Consider the following 16,814-nt stretch of genomic DNA (forward strand, 5'->3'; position numbering starts at 1 on the left):
CTTTACAACCCCCCAATGGAAAAAAACAAAACCAAAAAACTCCATAGGAAAAAAATGGTTTTGTACATGGGAAGAAACAATATAAGTTCAAAATTTACAGATAAGGGTTAGCTCTATCACTCACCTCTAAAAAGTTTATATGAATATCCAGTCAACACCAACAGGGTTATCTCCCTTGAAATATTATCTATACGGATTTCCAAATAGATCACAGGGCTGTATACTTTCTTGGAATGTCCTCAGGAGGCTCTGTCATTGATCAGGTAACAGAGTAAAAACCCCAGAGTCCATTCTTTCAAATGGAAGATGGAGAGACAGAAGAAATTATTCAAACTTCGTCTTCTTTCTTGTGGCTTGTGGTCTCCTCCTCCTCCTCTGCCTCTTCGGAAGCCTCCTTGGACTCCAAAGCCTCCCTGGCCTCTGCCACCAAATCCACCTTAGCCACCTCTGCCACCATCTTGGCCTCCAAAGCCACCTTTGCCTCCTCCTTGCCCACCAAGGCCGTCTTTACCCTTAGTTTTGGCCCAGTCCAAAGTGACTTTGCTTCCATCAATTTCACCATCTTCCATGGCCTCCTTGGCAGCTTTGGCATCTTCCATGGCCTCCTTGGCAGCTTTGGCATCTTCCTTGCCTTTGAAGTCTACAAAACCAAACCCTTCGGAGGATCCAGTCTCCTGGTCAGTGACTATCCTTGCTCGAATAGAGCCATCAAATGATTACTTTAATGTCTCTTCTGTGGTATCCTCAGAGAGACCTTTGACAAACAGTTTTGGATGTCTGGCTTCTTATATTCGGTGATCCCCTGGGTCCTTGCAACTCCAGTTTGATGGCTCTGCCCTCAATTTCCCCTTTGTTACATGAATTTAAAGCTTCTTTAACATCTTCAAATGAAGCAAATTCTATAAATGCATACCCTTTAGATTTGCCATTTTGGTTCTGGGGCATCTGGATATGAGTTGCCCTCTGTTTTAAAAAAATTATTTATTTTAATTGGAGGCTAATTACTTTACAATATTGTAGTGGTTTTGCCATACATTGACATGAATCTGCCCCGGGTGTACATGTTCCCTGTCTTGAACTCCTCTCCCACCACCCTCCCCATCCCATCCCTCTGGTTCATCCCAGTACACCAGCCCCGAGCATCCTTCTCAAATACTTCCTGAAGAGTTTCTTCCATTGCACTATAGGAGAAGTTGCTTAAAACCAGGGTTTTTGATTCACCACTCCAAGTGCGATTCTTTCCACCTCTATGGTCTTGACTTTGACCTTTCTGTCTGGTGTAGGACAGAGAAAATGGATCACCCATCTATCTCTGTTCCCCACTTTTCTTCCAAGGTTTTTTTCTTCATCAGCTTCTGTCTTAAATTCAATATAAGCAATCCCTTTATTCCTTCCATCCTTGCTGACTAATCTGATCTCCAAGACATCTTCAAACACTTCTTCTAATTCATCCTGAGTAACTTCCTAGGCAGATTTTTAGCCAAAAGTGTTCTCGCATCTTGATCTTTCTTACTATCTTTTCCCTTTGGTTTTCCTAGTCTAATTTCATTGCCAAAGACTTTTAAACCAGTGAGTTCCAAGGTTTTTTTCCAGGTCTTCAGCAGATTCAAAATCCACATAGCCAAATTTCCTAGACACACCAATTCTGACATCGACAACAGCAAGATCATTTTTAGCAAAAAGGTCACTGATACCTGTTTTCAGTTCAGGAGTAGATTTATTGAAGTTCAGGTTTCCAAAAGAGAGACTGAAAGACGTAGTTGGTTCTGTGCCTTCCACTTTTTGTTTCTTGGCTTCAGGAGCTGCTTTTTGTTCGGTCATTCCCTTCTTTCCTTTTCCAGGTGCTTCTTTGACAGGCTCTTCTTCCTCTTCCTCCTCATCTTCCTCCTCCTCTTCATCCTCCTCCTCCTCTTCATCTTCATCTTCAGCAATGCTCTTGGCCTTCACAGGAACAGCTTTTGCTGGAGCTTTCTTTCTTTTGGCTGATATGGTCTCCATAGGTTCTTCTTCAGAGTCATCTTCATCCTCCTCCTCATTGCCATCCTCATCATCTGTGGCAGGAGCAGCACCAAAAGCAGCTGCTTTCCTCGCTGCTGGCTCATCCTCTTCTTCATCATCCTTGTCTTCTTCTCCACTGTCATCTTCCTCTTCCTCTTCCTTGTCTTCTTTCTTGGCACTCTTGCCATTCTTTGCTCCCTTGGCTGGAGCAGCTGCTCCCTTCTTACCAGCAGTTGCTACCAATGCTTTTGCCTGGGGTGGCTCCCTTTTGGCCAGACATTACTACTGCTCTGGCAGGTGTAACTGTCTTCTTGGCTGGTGTAGCCTCTGCCTTTTGTGCCAGGGGTGACAACTGCTTTCTTTGCCGGTGAGGCAACTGCAAACTTGTTTGTGAGGGAAGCCATCATCTTCTTTGCTGGAGTTGTGGTAGCCTTCTTGCCTTTTTTCTGAGGGATAACAACCTCTTCTCCACTGCTCTCATCCTCTTCATCTGCTGACATTTGCTCATCTTCACTATCTTCTTCGGGGAGGAGTCATTTTCTTGGAGTCACCTTGATTTTTACCGGCCTTTGCAAGCTTAAAGCTCAACATTCAAAAAACTAAGATCATGGCATCCGGTCCCATCACTTCATGGCAAATAGATGGGGAAACAGTGGAAACAGTGGGTGACTTTATTTTTATGGGCTCCAAAATCACTGAAGATGGTGACTGCAGCCATGAAATTTAAAGATGCTTGCTCCTTGGAAGGAAAGTTATGACCAATCTAGACAGCACATTAAAAAGCAGAGACATTACTTTGCCAGCAAAGGTCCATCTAATTAAGGCTATGGTTTGTTCCGGTAGTCATGTATGGATGTGCGAGTTGGACTATGAAGAAAGCTGATTGCCGAAGAATTGATGCTTTTGAACTGTGGTGCTGGAGAAGACTCTTGAGAGTCCCTTGGACTGCAAGGAGATCCAACGAGTCCATCCTAAACAAGATCGGTCCTGGGTGTTCATTGGAAGGACTGATGTTGAAGCTGAAACTACAATACTTTGGCCACCTGATGTGGAGAGCTGACTCATTTGAAAAGACCCTGATGCTGGGAAAGATTGAGGGCAGGAGGAGAAGGGGATGACAGAGGATGAGATGGTTGGATGGCATCACCGACTCAATGGACATGGGTTTGGGTGGACTCTGGGAGTTGGTGATGGACAGGGAGGCCTGACGTGCTGTGGTTCATGAGGTCGCAAAGAGTTGGACACAACTGAGCGACTGAACTGAACTGAACTGAACTGTGAGCTTTACCATGATGGCGGATTATGATGGCAGACTGCATGGCAAGCAAGTGGCTCAGACAGCCCAGAGGCCCCTAAGCACCATTGATGGCAGCCACTGATCCCTGAGTGAGTACACTTGGATGAGAGCTAGCACTCGAGACTGAGGCAATAGACTGAGCCTGCCCAGGAATGGCCTCTGGAAAGGTGACAATGGCCCTTCTGTACATTCTTTAAACGTTGAAAACAAAAGTGGGACAGAAATGGTAAAAATAGATCACAATCCAGATTCTAGCTAGTATATTTTTTAAAAAAATTGCTATCACTGGCTCACAAATGAGAACTTCCATTAGTAAATCATCCTACTTTTTGCTTTTGCCAGGATTAATTTTGCAATTTTAACTTATGCTGCCTCATTTTCTTTCTCCAATACTTCTGGGGAGAATTAAACCTTCAAGGTCCAGTGAAGGCTGAAATTTCATTATCTTTCATTATTTCATTATCTTTTATGTCTCATCAAATTATTTACCTTGCCAGGCATTTGCCACCCACTTTTCTTCTGGAATTTCAATTCAAATTTACTTTAAATAACAAGTGTGTTGCCCTCACTGATGAGAAACCCATGTTTGCAGTAAACAGAAGAGAGAAACAAGAAAAACTCGTTAGAAAAAGAGAATTTGTTTTTGCAATGCCATTTAGGGTGTGATAGATTTGACGGGGAGGTACTGAGAGAATATACAAGCATGTAAATCCAATTTGTAGAAGGAGTAATCACCATCTCCCCAAAGATTCTTTCTCTCATCTGCTGAATTATGACACCACATTTGTCTTGCCTCTGGTGTGAAAAGTGAAAGTGAAGGTTGCTTGGTTGTGTCCAACTCTTTGCAACCCCATAGACTGTATAGTCCATGGAATTTTCCAGGCCAGAATACTGGAGTGGGTAGCCTTTCCCTTCTCTAGGGGATCTTCCCAACCCAGGGATTGAACCCAGGTCTCCTGCTTTGCAGGTGTGAAATTCACTTGCAAATATTTCAAGTACTTACATTGGTTTTAAGGTAGTCTACTTCTTTTGAGGATGGGAAATGTCTTCTATTATTTTCTATTTATTTTCAGTCTCTCAGGCGGAAGTAAACTGTGGATGCTGTCTTGGGATATGATGAATAGACATACAATAAGCATGTGGTCCATATTTTCATGTTTCTTTCCTTACTCTGTCCATTCCTATCACCACTATCAAGTGCCTGAAGCACACCTCAGGAGACAGTTCACAAGTCGCTAACCTGGGGCTCGTTAGGGCAACGGTGCCCAGGAGGTTTAAAAATCATTAGTGTGATTGCCCACAACACTTTAATATTAAACCTTGTATCAGTCATGTCTGATTCAGACCCCATGGACTATAGCCCATCAGACTCCTCTGTCCATGGGATTCTCCAGGCAAGAATACTGGAGTGGGTTGTCATTCCCTTCTCCAATTTTATAAGACTGTTTCATGTTAAACATAATGCAGGAAACTCAGGACACAAAATTATAGTAATTATAGTTTCAGGCAAATTCACTCAATCATAACGTATTTCAGACAGTTTCTCCTAAGTAGGTAATGAAGGGTAGTTTGAGGTTGTCAAGGAGGATATATCGTGTGAAGAAGATAGCCTCTGGGTTCAAAGAGACCTGGGACAAATGTGTGTTTCTCCATTAGCAACCTTGTTAAATTATCCTATGTGAAGTTCAGCTGGCAATGCTGTCAAATGTCGATAATGAGAATGACATTTATACACAGGATTCAGTAGGACAGGGCTATCAATCGCCTTTCCTTGGAGAGAACTGCAAAATCCACAGAATTATCTTCCTGGTTTTATCTGTGGTCTCCAGAGCAGTGGCAAACGCATCATCAGTGGTGATATGGCCAAATGAACATTACCTCCAGGGCTCACTCACTCCCACAGGAGCCCTAAGAAGGGTATTCATATTACAATCCAGATTCTACTTGTTACCAGGGAAAGGGAATATGAGAAAAAAGGCAATGGAAACATGCGCAGATCGTTGCCTCATTCAAATATCCCATTAAAAACAATAGCACAGTTACAAAAACGAATGCACCACACACCAGAAAGCACAGGAGAAGAGAGCATGTGAAAAAGAACAGTACGTTTTTGAGGTTGGGGTGCAGACTAGAGACCCGACGTGCCAACACGGGAGTGCGGGGTTGGGTGTAGGGGGAGGAGCGGGGAGAGCCTGTGCTATGGCACAGGGAGCTCAGCTCAGCGCTCCGTCATGACTTAGCGGGGTGGGGTGGTGGGTGGTGAGAGGCAGGGGGTATATGTATGCAGAGAGCTGATTGACCTCATTGTACAGCAGCAACTAACACAGCCTTGCAAAGCAATTATCCTCCAAGCATTTTTCTTTTAAATAAGTAGAATAGGAAATAAAAATTTGGGAAGCAGATGTATGAGCAGTAAAAGACTTCACAGACTTGAGAAAGCTGAAATCCAGGGCCAGGAAAAGGCAATGTACTTTAGCAGCAAGATGATTTACAGGGCAGAGCTCTTAGGCTAAGAACTAGAAACTCCATTAGCCTCAGGATGTGGTAAAGGATGGGGCAAAAACTAGGTTGCTAGTTACACATTTCCTTGAGAAACGCATAGATTTCTTAGATGAAGTTTTTTTTTTTTTTTTCCCACCTTTTCTAATAGACAACTATCACCTCTCTCATAAAGGCGGGGAGTTTCCTCTCTGCATAAATAGAACTAGAGAGAAAAAGGATACAATAAAGGATAGCGACTAACCTTTCTTATTAAAAACAGGAATTAAATTAAAGTGCATATACTTTAGGTCTCTTTCACTATTTCTCTTTCTAAGGACTCAGAAATATATTTTTCCTTTGGAAAAATTAAATGCCTAAAGAAAATATCTATATGGATTAATTTTTTGACAGATATCCAGCAAAACATTTGGGTCCTTACTTAGTCTCCTGCAGTTAAGTTCATCAATTGACAAGCTCTTTCTCCAGAACACAGAGATGATAATTTGTATCTTAGTACCTAAAGAAAAAAGAAAAAGATTTAAAAAAGAGAGAGAGAGAGCTAATTCGTGGAAAAGAAAGCATGGAAGAAATTATAATATTCTCTGGGAGAAAAAAAGAAAATCTTGTATTGATAATACAACCACTAGATGCTCTTCCTTTTTAAGAGAAAAAGTTATTAAATATCACTCCTGTTATCCATACAAATGTAAAAAAAATATGAACAGGGAAATCTTTCAGAAAGAACAGGTAGAACTGGCCAGAAAAGAAAATGTAGAAAAAAAGGCGAGAAAATTAGGAGATCATTCCGGGAGGAACCAACATCCAAATAATAGGAATTCCAGAAGGAAAACAAACAGAATTTTTCTGAGGAGGACCTCATCTAGGACCACTATAGCCATCTTCATATTTGAGCAGACCCCACCATATAGACAGTGACATGTGGCTTCCTGAAACACTTCAATTCCATTATCAGACCTCAAGACAGCACTGGTGTTTCAATTTAACCTTCTAACAGGTATCAAGAACAAACCCCAGCATAAGGGAGCTGACTTCTAATCCCATCAGCATGGATCAACGGGGTTTCATAGAGTGGGACCAGACCCATCTTCTATAGATCTCATTGCCTCTATCAACGAGTTAACAAGAACCCTAGAACTTAACTCTTCCCTTTGCTCCCAAATCCAGGGTCTCCTGCTATTATATGCCTTGAAGTCATAAGGATTTATAAATATATTTATATTCTATTCCATAGGCCATACTACTGACTATACTATAGAAAGTGAAAGTCACTCAGTCGTGTCTGACTCTTTTCGATCTCACGGACTGTAGCCCACCAGGCTCCTCTGTCCATGGGATTCTCCAGGCAAGAACACTGGAATGGGTTGCCATTCCCTTCTCCAGGGACCCAAGCATAGAACCTGTGTCTAGTGGTTGGGATTTGATCCTCTTTCTATCAGAGAACACATAATTCCATTATGTGTTCTCTAACCCCTGCTGTTTAGTCAAGTTTTAGAATTAGTAAAAGCCCTTTTCAGCTTTTTTCCACCTGACTGCAGGGAGAATTAAATAGAGCGTAATTATTCAAATCAGAAAGTATCAAGTTTATCTTGTAATCATAAAGAAACAAAGTAATGACCGTGTTGATTACTGCCCTTGATTAAGATTGCTGACTGAGAGACGTGTCCCTCTTGAGGGCTGGTTGAGCTCATGATAATGACATAGTGCCACCTGCTGGATGCCAGTTCTGGCTGAAGATGTCATCTATTCAAGAAGCTCCAACAAGTTGCCTAACAGTATTGACAATTTGGCCTCCTTAAATCATTCCTGTTTTCAAAACTACTCAAAGGTTTGCTGTGCTGTGCTTAGTCAGGCAGTCTTGTTTGATCCTTTTGTAGCCTGCCAGGCTCCTCTGTCCATGGGGATTCTCCAGGTAAAAATACTAGAGTGAGTGGCTATGCCTTATTCCAGGGGATCTTCCCAACCCAGGGATCGAACCCAGGTCTCACACATTGCAAGTGGATTCTTTACCTTCTGAGCCACCAGAGAAGCCCAAGAATACTGGAGTTGGTAGCCTATCCCTTCTCCAGGGGATCTTCCCAACCCAGGAATCAAACCGAGGCCTTCTGCATTGCAGGCAGATTCTTTACCAGCTGAGTTACCAGGGAAGCTCCACTCAAAGGCTTAACTTTGTCCAAATTAACAAGGAGATTCAATATGAGACAAGAAACTCAGTATATCAAAATGAATTATATGAATGTGGTTTTGAGAGCTATAAGAAACTTTGGAGATGATCTGAATGAAACTATTCAGCCATCTTGCAGATGACAAAACTGAAGTTCAGATACCTATGACTTTCAAAGGTATTATTATTATTATGGACATGGGATAATAATAATGTTATCAATATGAATGAGTTGGATCAGTTCAGTTCTGTTACTCAGTCATGTCTAGCTCTTTGCGACCCCATGAACTGCAGCATACCAGGCCTCCCTGTTCATCACCAACTCCTGGAGTTTACCCAAACTCATGTCCATTGAGTCGGTGATGCCATCCAACCATCTCATCCTCTGGCGTACCCTTCTCCTCCTGCCCTCAATATTTCATAGCATCAGAGTCTTTTCAAATGAGTCAGCTCTTCGCATCAGGTGGCCAAAGGATTGGAGTTTCAGCTTCAACATCAGTCCTTCCAATGAACACCCAGGACTGTCCTCCTTTAGGATGGACTGGTTGGATCTCCTTGCAGTCCAAGGGACTCTCAAGAGTTTTCTCCAACACCAAGTTCAAAACCATAAATTCTTTGGTGCTCAGCTTTCTTTATATTCCAACTCTCACATCCATACATAACCACTGGAAAAACCATACCCTTGACTAGATGGACCTTTGTTGGCAAAGTAATGTCTCTGCTTTTAAATATGCTGTCTAGGTTGGTCATAACTTTCCTTTCAAGGAGTAAGCGTCTTTTAATTTCATGGCTGCAATCAGCATCCGCAGTGATTTGGAGCCCATAAAAATAAAGTCAGCCACTGTTTCCACTGTTTCCCCATCTATTTGCCATGAAGTGATGGGACCGGATGCCATGATCTTAGTTTTCTGAATGTTGAGCTTCAGGTGAACTTTTTCACTCTCCTCCCTCACTTTCATCAAGAGGCTTTTTAGTTCGTCTTCACTTTCTGCCATAAGGGTAGTGTCATCTGCATATCTGAGGTTATTGACATTTCTCCCGGCAATCGTGATTCCAGGTTGTGCTTCTTCCAGCCCAGCATTTCTAATGGTGTACTCTGCTGATAAGTTAAATAAGCAGGGTGACAATATACAGCCTTGACGTACTCCTTTTCCTATTCATGTCCAGTTTTAAATGTTGCTTCCTCACCTGCATACAGGTTTCTCAAGAGGCAGGCCAGGTGATCTGGTATTCCCATCTCTTTCAGAATTTTCCACAGTTTATTGTGATCCACACAGTCAAAGGCTTTGGCATAGTCAATAAAACAGAAATAGATGTTTTTCTGGAACTTTCTTGCTTTATCAATGATCCAGTGGATGTTGGCAATTTGATATCTGGTTCCTCTGCCTTTTCTAAAACCTGCTTGAACATCTGGAGTTTCACGGTTCATGTATTGCTAAAGCCTGGTTTGGAGAATTTTGAGCATGACTTTACTAGCGTGTGAGATGAGTGCAATTGTGCAGTAGTTTGAGCATTCTTTGGCATTGCCTTTCTTTGGGATTGGAATGAAAACTGACCTTTTCCAGTCCTGTGGCCACTGCTGAGTTTTCCAAATTTGCTGACATATTGAGTTCAGCACTTTCACAGCATCATCTTTATTTTTTTTTACATTATTGTATTGGTTTTGCCATACATTGACATGAATTTGCCCTGGGTTCTTTTAGGATTTGAAATAGTTCAGCTAGAATTCCATCACCTCCACTAGCTTTGTTCATAGTGATGCTTCCTAAGGCCCACTTGACTTCACATTCCAGGATGTCTGGCTCTAGTTGAGTGATCACACCATCATGATTATCTGGGTCGTGAAGATCTTTTTTGTACAGTTTTTCTGCGTATTCTTGCCACCTCTTCTTAATATCTTCTGCTTCTGTTAGGTCCATACCATTTCTGCCTTATTTACTACACCAAAGCCTTTGACTGTGTGGATCACAATAAACTGTGGAAAATTCTTTAAGACATGGGAATACCAGACCACCTGACCTGCCTCTTGAGAAACCTGTATGCAGGTCAGGAAGCAACAGTTAGAACTGGACATGGAACAACAGACTGGTTCCAAAAGGAAAAGGAGTACGTCAAGGTTGTATATTGTCACCCTGCTTATTTAACTTATATGCAGAGTACATCATGAGAAACGCTGGGCTGGATGAAGCACAAGCTGGGAGAAATATCAATCACCTCAGATATGTAAATGGCACCACCCTTATGGCAGAAAGTGAAGAACTAAAGAGCCTCTTATGAAAGTGAAAGAGAAGAGTGAAAAAGTTGGCTTAAATCTCAACATTGAAAAAGCAAAGTTCATGGCATCTGATCCTATCACTTCAAGGCAAATAGATGGGTAAACAATGGAAACAGTGAGAGACTTCATTTTCTTGGGCTCCAAATTCACTGCAGATGGTGACTGCAGCCATGAAATTAGAAGATGCTTGCTCTTTGGAAGAAAAGTTATGACCAACCTAGACAGCATATTAAAAGGCAGAGACATTACTTTGCCATCAAAGGTCCATACAGTCAAAGCTGTGGTTTTTCCAGTAGTCATGTATGGATGTGAGAGTTGGATTATAAAGAAATCTGAGCGCCACATAATTGATGCCTTTGTACCATTGTGTTGGAGAAGACTCTTTTAGAGTCCCTTGGACTGCAAGGAGATGAAGCCAGTCAAAACTAAAGAAATCAGTCCTGAATTTTTATTGGAAGGACTGATGTTGAAGCTGAAGCTCCAATACTTTGGCCACCTGATGCAAAGAACTGACTCTTTGGAAAAGACCCTGATTTGGGGAAAGGTTGAAGGGAGGAGGAGAAGGGGATGACAGAGGATGAGATGGTTGCATGGCATCACCAGCTGAATGGACATGAGTTTGAGTAAGCTCTGGGAGTTGGTGATGGACAGGGAAGCCTGGTGTGCTGCAGTCCATGGGGTCGCAAAGATTCAGGCACGACTGAGTGACTGAACTGACTGAGAGATACAAATCTGTGTATTCCACAATTGTTTTATAATTTCTGCCACATTTTGGGCACCTGCCAATGATGTTAGAAGCTGCCATTATATAAATAAGATGCCCAAGAAACTACATAGGGAAAGGTTAATACAGTAAGCTGACCACAGGAAATCTTTTGACATTTTGAGATTATGGAAAAATCACTCCCAATCTTGAGTAAGAATCTTCTCCTGGTTTTTGTTCTTTATGTGTCTGTATTGTGTATATGTATGTGTATTGAATGGCCAAGTCTAGACCTCCAGGGCATATTTGAGATATAAAAACATATAAGGAAATGTTTCATTCCTCATTTATTTTCCTTCACATTTGCTTAACTCTAATTATTGTTTATTTTACTATATCAGTAATTTATAAAGGTTGCTTACTCTTGGTAAATCTGGATACAGGCAATCATACTAATATGTACGAATACGTTTTCTTCTCTGTAATGGTCTTTCAAGAGTCAGTGTGGTGCAGTAAGTTATGGTACTTGTTTTTAAAATTGGGATATAATTGTTTTACAATGTTGTGTTAGTTTCCACTGTACAACAAAATGAATCGGCTATATGCATACATATACCCCTCCTTCTTGATCTCCCTCACACCTCCCTATCCCACCCTTCTAGGTCATCACAGAGGGCAAAGCTGAGCTCCCTGTGCTATGCAGCAGGTTCTCACTAGCTATTTTACACATGGTATTGTATACATGTGAAATTCACCAACTAGAAGCTTCACAAATACTTGTTGTGTCAATTCTGCAAGTCTGTCCAACACTAGATGTGTTCCTAACCAATCTTTTGGTTGAAGTCTCATTAAAATTAAATAATTTTTAGAAATTGATATTATAATGTCACCTAATTTGTCATCCACTTCACTATATACATTGTAGGCAAAAGGAGAACTTGTTTAAAAAGATGGAATCAAAATCAAGGAATAAAGTAAATAATCATACCTAAATACAAACAAGACCAGTTTTGAAACACCATGAAATACTGAAATATTAATGTTCTAGGTAGGTAGACTTCTTTTTTTGTCTTTATTGATAAGTTGATTTAAGATTCTAACAGACTGCCTTTTGACAGGTAATGGAAATTAGTAGTTGAACATAATACTTAAATCTCAAGCAACAAGTGTCAGTGAAAAGGACAATCATAAGTTTGTGGGACTGTTATTTTTATGAAGCAGATTGTGTAAAATGTCCTCTGATAGTGTTAATAATATTGAAGTGGTCTTCTGAGGGGAAAAAATTTGTTTAAATTAAATAAAAAGGATTCTTCAACATAAGAGGCATTGGAGAATAGTAGTTAAAAGAACAAATTTTAAAAGAAACTTCCTAGATTTGAGACTGAGCTCTTAAAACTTCTAACTATGACAAAGCACACCTCAGTTTCTCAATCAGTAAAAATCTTAATAGTAATTACATTCATGGTGTTCTTGTGAAGATTGAATAATGAGTTAACATATGGAAATCACTTACACCAATGGCTAACATATAGCAATCGCCATTGAACAGCAAACTATTAATAGAATGAATAAAAATACCCAACAGAATGATTTAATTCTATTCATCCTCAAAATTTTGCAGCCAAATGAACTTAAGTAACAGGAAATGTTTCTATAATAAATATTATTTAAAGAAAACAGTCAAGAGAGTAAGTCAAAACAATACTGCATTCCAAAGGATATCAGATATTTGTACCACACTCAAGACTCACAGGGGGATTCCCAGGTGGCTCACTGGTAAAGAATCTGCCTGCCAATGCAGGAGATGCGGGAGACACAGGTCTGATCCCTGGGTCAGGAAGATCCCCTGGGGGAGGAAATGGCAACCTATTCTAGTATTCTTACCTGGGAAATTCCGACAGAGAAGCCTGGCAGGCTACAGTCCATGGGGGTCACAAAGAGTAGGACATGACTGAGAGACTGAGCAGGCATGCATGCAAGACTTAAAGATTGAAGAGGTAGTGGTGCATCTTTCATCATTATTTAATTAAGGAGGGGCCTTGTACAAACTGTTTGGATCATGGTGTTTGGAAGCAGACACTGAAAACTTAACCAACCCCCCAACTGTGCTGTCTTTACTAGAACAGATAAACCAGACCCCGACAGTCAGCTATTGATCTAGGAAGTCAGTCAGGGGAAAAGGGATGACAATCCTATTGATAAGGAGGATCAGAAGCAGTCCATTCATATGAGATAAACAATGGTACATATTTATGGCTTTTCCCAGGTTTTCTGTCCTCTATCATAATATAATATCAATGAATCTGAATCATTAAAGCTCATCAACTTGTCACAATAGATGAGAAAGAAGTGACAAGTGAGTTGGTAAAACATGTGTGACCTACATATATTCAGGGGTTCATCATACCAGTAAGTTTTATTGACTATTACTCCTCCCACCATTAAGAGATACGGCCCTAGGAGGGCTTCTTCAGGAGCTGGAGGCAGCATATTCCACATCTCCAAATACTGCTCCAAACCATTTGCCAAATAAATCAGGTGACTTTAAGCTCAGATTGTCTCTGGGTAGGTCCAGGCTACAGTGCAAGATGTCTTTCTGAATGGTCAATGAAGTAAGCCTTATGGTATTAGGTGTAACTGGTGTGATGAGGGAAAATGCCACTTGGAATTTATGGCAAGTTCCAATAGGAGCATCACTGTGTAGCAGCATAGATTCCTTAGTTCTCAAGGAAAAGAGGTTGCAAGGCATAGAGCTGCTGTGTTAGTCATCAGTCGTGTCTGACTCTTTGCAACCCTTTAGACTGTAGCCCACAAGACTCCTCTGTCCATGGGATTTTCCAGTCAAGATACTGGAGTGGGTTTCTGCTTCCTTCTCCAGGGAATATTCCCAAGCCAGGAATCAAACCCGTGTGCCCTGTGTCTCCTGCATTGCAGGTGGATTCTTTACCTGCTGAGCTATCAGGGAAGCCCACAAGGTATTACTAAAAAATAAGCTCCCATGTGATACTGGGCTCTGGTAGAGTTTGAACTTTAGCCCATAGAATGGCAAATCTTATGAGTTCACCTCTGTGAGTTCAGAGGTGTTCATCATGCCCAATCCATACCAAATCATAAGGTATGGGACGTCTAGCAGCAATCTGTTTCAAGATAGACGTGGTAGGTCTGAGATTGGACACAAACAGCACTGGATTAAATTATACAAACAGGTGGCTCAGATCCTCCTGTCAGTCAATAGCTTCTCCCTCAGTTCACCTGCTGCTGCTGCTAAGTCGCTTCAGTCGTGTCTGACTCTGTGCGACCCCATAGACGGCAGCCCACCAGGCTCCCCCGTCCCTGGGATTCTCCAGGCAAGAACACTGGAGTGGGTTGCCATTTCCTTCTCCAATGCATGAAAGTGAAAAGTGAAAGTGAAGTCGCTCAGTCGTGTCCGACTCTTCGTGACCCCATGGACTGCAGCCTACCAGGCTCCTCCATCTATGGGATTTTCCAGACAAGAGTACCGGAGTCAATTCACCTAGAAGGTAGCAAAGAAGACCTTTGAGAGGAGGAAAAAAGGTGGATGGATCATCTCAGTTGCTTCTACCAAGATAATCTGTAAATGTCCTACCAATGTTTTTTTCTTCCAGTTTTATTGAGATATAATTGATAGCACTATGTAAGTTTAAGGTACACAGCATAATGATTTGACTTCACAATAATTCATCATCTCCTCCAGATGCAAAATAAAAGAAAAAAATATTTTTTCCTTGTGATAAGAACTCTTAGGATTTGCTCTCTTAACACATTTCATGTATAGCATAGAGCAGTGTTAATTAATTGCACAACATATCCCAAGAACTTCTTTATCTTATAACTAAAAATTTGTACTTTTAAACCAGTTGCATCCAATTCCCTCTATCCCACCTCTGTTAACATAAATCTAATCTCTTTTTCTTTGAGTTTGCTTATTTATTTATTTGTTTTTGAAGTATAACTGACCTGCAGCACTACGTTAGTTCCTGGTGTACAACATAATGATCCTATATTTCTATAGATTTTAAAATATTCGCCATGATAATTCTAGTTATCATCTGTCACCAAATAAAAATATCACATTATTATTGAATATTTTCTCAACACGGTACATTTCATTCCTGTGACTCATTTATTTTATAACTGGAAATTTGTACCTTTTAATCTCTTCCTCCTAATTCTCCCATTTCCCCACCATTCCCCTTCCCTCTGGCAACCACCTGTTTGTTCTCTGTGTCTGCAAGGAGTCCCATTAATTTTTAAGCTATGGCTATTTCCTAGTAACTTCAACTTAAAGATCATCAGACAGGGAAAAGAGTCACTATACTCAAGAAATAATTCACACTTACTGTCATAAGAGAGTAGGACTTTTATTTCACAAAGCAGCAGTCAAGAATACGATTAATGCCCAGATGATGCATTGTGCTATCTTTTTGTTCTCTTATACTCCATTTTGATAGAAAATAGACAAGTACAGCTTCCTGAGACAAGAATAGTGAATAGACTCAGATGTCATATAACAACAGAGATGCCAGCAAAGAGTAAGGGAAGTATAAAATGGGTAGTGAAAGAAGACGGTAATTGTCACTGTGACCTTAAGATTAAATGCAGTATAAGGGCTACACTTGTCCCACTAAGACATCTCTTTTAAATTCCGCAGAATACAACTCTAAAAGAATGCATTCTCCAGTGCAATAACTTACTAAGAAAGCAAATATAGTTGAGAGATGCAGCTTTATCCTCTCCCTTTGCCTCAGTTTGGGACAACTTTTAGCTCTATAATTCCCTATAGACTCAGCCACAGTTCCATTTGTCACTGCACTGTGAATCAGCTTCTATCTGTACTCAATTTGGCCACACTTCCTTCCTTTCAGCTGTCTCCCAAGAGCACTCCCCATTAAGTCTGCAAGTGATTTTTCCTTTAAAGTTAAGCTGCCCTTTCCCACATGCATACAGTTAACCATCAACTTTCCAGTTCAAGAAGACTAGGTGGTGATGGTGATAAAGAACCTGCCTGGAAATGCAGGAGACATAAGAGATGTGGGTTCGATCCCTGGATCGGGAAGATATCCTGGAGGAGAGTGTGGCAACCTACGAGTATTCTTGCCTGGAGAATCCCATGGACAGAAGAGCCTGGCAGGGTACAGTCCATAGCGTCGCACAGAGTCGAACAAGGCTGAAGCAACAGCACAGAGGCACTGGGGAAATAGCAAGCTTATATAACAGAAGCAAAATTGGCCTTACCCACCTATGCAGCAACCAAGGACTTCCTTCATAAACATGATTGATAGGCATTGACTATCAGACTTTGAAGGAGAGCAATAGGGCAAAAAGAAAGACCAAGATAAATGGACAGAGTAATTATTACTTGAGGAAAGAAAGCGAGAGAAGAGGTAGCTAAACTTTCCAATTGGTATTCTTGTTCGACCTGTGAACTATGCTTTAATCAGTCTTTGCTGTGACTACCGCTGAGACTGAGCAACTTTTATATTCCTACAGGCCATGTGTATGTTCTCTTCTGTGACCCCCCTTCCACATATTGTCTGGCAATGTTTTGGCTGTGCTACACATGTTTCATTACCCCAGAGAAAAAGGGTTTGTGTGTTTGTTTTTCATCTTTTTCTTTTTTTGCTTATTTAACTTTAGAGCTCCCTTGATTCTCCTCTCTCTCCTTCTGCTTGGTCTAGAGCTAATGCTCTTTGTCTAAGGACAGTGTTCTTCAGAGGTCTCTGCTCTTTACGTTACATATTGGAGCCATTTTTGACTGCTTTTGATGGAAAAGGAGGCTTCCTTATTGGAGTTCCGATTAAAAACAGCTTCCCAGTGGACAGAAACCATGACCTAGGACTCGATGTGTTTCTGGTGA

At 41.1% G+C, this 16,814-nt stretch overlaps 1 pseudogene; it reads right to left on the bottom strand.

Annotated features, from left to right (window-relative positions):
- Positions 1–239: 239 nt before the first annotated feature.
- LOC129560820 (nucleolin pseudogene) lies at positions 240–2,589 on the bottom strand (annotated as a pseudogene).
- Positions 2,590–16,814: the final 14,225 nt, after the last annotated feature.

The sequence above is a fragment of the Moschus berezovskii genome, chromosome 10 (genome assembly GCF_049115385.1).
Source record: "Moschus berezovskii isolate FMDL1 chromosome 10, NW_MosBer_1.0, whole genome shotgun sequence".
Lineage (NCBI taxonomy): Eukaryota > Metazoa > Chordata > Mammalia > Artiodactyla > Moschidae > Moschus > Moschus berezovskii.